The sequence below is a fragment of the Scyliorhinus canicula genome, chromosome 2 (genome assembly GCF_902713615.1).
Source record: "Scyliorhinus canicula chromosome 2, sScyCan1.1, whole genome shotgun sequence".
Taxonomy (NCBI): domain Eukaryota; kingdom Metazoa; phylum Chordata; class Chondrichthyes; order Carcharhiniformes; family Scyliorhinidae; genus Scyliorhinus; species Scyliorhinus canicula.
The window spans coordinates 159,354,289-159,357,625 of record NC_052147.1 but is presented as its reverse complement, the minus strand read 5'-3'; positions in this window follow the sequence as shown (position 1 = coordinate 159,357,625).

Sequence of the window (3,337 nt, the reverse complement as noted above, 5' to 3'; positions counted from 1 at the left end):
CCTTCAACCGTATCAAGGCTGACATTGCCAAGGCCGCGATGCACGCGGTCGATGAGACGCTCCCCTTTCAAGTTGAGAGCGATGCATCAGACGTCACTCTGGCCACCACCCTCAACCAGGCAGGCAGGCCCGTGGCATTCTTTTCACGCACCCTCCATGCCTCCGAAATTCGGCACTACTCCATGGCGAAGGAGGCCCAAGCCATCATAGAAGCTGTGCGACATTGGAAGCATTACCTGGTCGGCAGGAGATTCACTCTCCTCACTGACCAATGGTCGGTTGCCTTCATGTTCAATAACACACAGCAGGGCAAGATCAAAAATTATAAAATCTTGAGGTGGAGGATCGAGCTCTCCACCTACAATTACGAGATTTTATATCGCGCCAGTAAGCTCAGCGAGCCCCCCGATGCCCTATTCCGAGGTACATGTGCCAGCGCACAAGTGGACCGACTCCGGACCCTACACAACGCTCTCTGTCACCCGGGAGTCACCCAGTTCTTTCACTTCATAAAGGCCCGCAATCTGCCCTACTCAATTGAGGAGGTCAGGGCTATCACCAGAGAATGCCAGATCTGCGCAGCACTTCTACCGGCCAGACCGCGCGCATCTAGTGAAGGCCTCCTGGCCCTTTGAACGCCTCAGCATGGATTTCAAAGGGCCCCTCCCCTCCACCGACTGAAACACGTGGTCGCCAATGCTCCAGATTCTCCTTCGCCGTCCCATGCCCCGATATGACGCCTACCTCAGTCATCAAAGCACTCAACACCATCTTCGCCCTGTTCGGTTTCTCCGTCTACATCCACAGCGACCGGGGATCCTCCTTTATGAGTGATGAGCTGCGTCAGTACCTGCTCAGCAAGGGCATTTCCTCGAGCAGGACGACCAGCTACAACCCCCGGGGAATCGGGCAGGTGGAGCGGGAGAATGGGATTGTCTGGAAGGCCGTCCAGCTGGCCCTACGGTCCACAAATCTCCCCAGCTCCCGCTGGCAGGAGGTTCTCTCCGATGCCCTTCACTCCATCCGATCGCTACTTTGCACGGTGACTAATGCAACCCCCCATGAACGTCTCCTTGCCTTCCCCAGAGGTCCACCTCCGGGGTTTCGCTCCCAACGTGGCTGGCAGCTCCAGGACTCATTCTCCTCCGCAAGCACGTGCGGCTCTACAAGGCAGACCCGTTGATCGAGAGGGTACAGATACTCCATGCAAACCCGCAGTACGCCTACAGGGCGTACCCCAACGGCTGCCAAGACAGTCTCCCTCAGGGACCTGGCACCAGCTGGTTCCCCATCCCTCCCCCTGCCCCGGCGCCACCCTTCCACCCCCCCAGCGCACCTCACCACAGCCCCCGCTCCAAGACGATCCGCCCTCCCCTTGGTCCCACCCGGAGATGAAGATGAAGCCCGCACCTGCATCGCCAATGGGACTGCAGTGCTCACAACGGAGGAGCAAGGCACTCGATCGGCTGAATTTGTGAACTTTCCCCAAAATGTTAACCTTAAAATGCATGTAAACAGTTTTTCCAACCCCCGCTGGACTCCTTTTTTAACAGTGGGTGAATGTGGTAGTCACCACTGTTGTACATATCACATACATGAGATGTAATATGGTAAGGTTCCTGTATTACAGGTACGGGATAGAGCCCTGCCTGCTGGCTCCGCCCAGTAGGTGGAGTATAAATATGTGGGCTCACCGAGCTGCAGCCATTTCGGCAGCAGCTGCCGGAGGCTACACATCTCTGCTTAATAAAGCCTCGATTACACTCTACTCTCGTCTCATCGTAATTGATAGTGCATCAACTCCTGACTCATGTCTTGTAGGTGAGGGACAGGTTTTGGGATTCAGGAGGTGAGTTACTCACCACAGAATTCCCAGCCTCTGACCTGCTCTTGTCACCACAGTATTTATCTGGCTAGTCCAAGGATAAATTTTAATCAGTGGAATGGTGCAGATGGCAAACTGTTCTGACCATTGGAAGGAGTAGGAGGCCGGATTGATACCCAGACCTCACGTCAATAGAATCGGATCATTGCCAGTGTCCAGATGGAGATCGCTGGATTCAGACCAGTTCAATATTGGGTGGTTCAAAAACCAGGGGGTTCCTTGGGTCGAGGGGTCGAGGGGTCGAGGGGTCGAGGGTGGCTATTATGGTGATATGGCGAGAGTGGCATGTCAGCATCCTAGTTGACCATGTTTTTATCATGGCGTGTGTCATTCACCTACTCCCCCCCCCCCCCCCCCCCACCCCCCACCGCCATTACCACTCACTATATACATCCGTTCAGCAAGTGCCTAGTTTTGGCTAGGCCCCCTGTTCCTGACTTCCCCTACCCTCCTGATCCCCTTCCCTTCCCGTTATATGGCATGCCTTCTTTGCTTCTTGGGTGTCCAAACCTGGTCCTATTGGGGTGGCATGATGCCACGTGTGCTGTTTCGTGTTGGGTATGGTTGGGTTCTGTGCTTCTTTGTTCCCTCTCTCCATCCTTCCTCCTCCTCTGTCCCCCCTTCCCTCACCCCCAATTTTCCAATTGTGTCTGTAGTTCTTCTGTGGGCCCTCCAGCCCCGCACCCCCATCTTATTGGCTATTGGCTACAAACAAGGTCTTGGAACAGCTTGGTGAAAGTCTCCCACATTTTGTGGAAGCACTCTTCCGACTCCCAGATGGCAAAGTTAATTTTCTCCATTTTTAGAAATTCCGATAGCTGACAGCCAGTCTGCAGTTTTGGGTGATGCTGCTGATCGCCAGCCAAGCAGGGTTCTCCAGCAGGCGATAAGGAAGGCAAAGGCAAGGGTGCCGACTCTCCTCCCCATAAAGTGTTCTGGCTGCTCTGATACTCCAAAGACTGCTATTCTCGGGCATGGCTCCACCCTCATCCCCAAAACCTTGGACATCGCCTTGACGAAGGCTGTCCAGAATCCAACAAGTCTGGCACATCCAGAACATGTGGGTGTGGTTGGCCGGGCCTTCCTGGCACTGTTCACATTTGTCCTCCACCTCCGGAAAGAACCTGTTCATTTGGGTTCTGATTAAATGAGCTCTGTGTATCACTTTTGAAGGCCTTTTCTGTGTCCAGGGAGATGTTCATCTTTGGTGTTCTCCCCCTGGGTGGGGTCATTATCATGTTCAGCAGTGCCCGATGTTTGATGTTAGCTGTCTACCCTTGACAAAGCCAGTCTGGTCTTCTGCCACCACTTCTGTGTGCAGTTCTCCAGTCGCTTGGCTAGCATTTTGGCCAGAATTTTGGGTCTACGTTTAGTAGCGAAATGGGTCTGTATGACTCACATTCTGTTGGCTCTTTGTCCTTTTTGGGTATCAGTGAGATTGAGGTTTGTGCT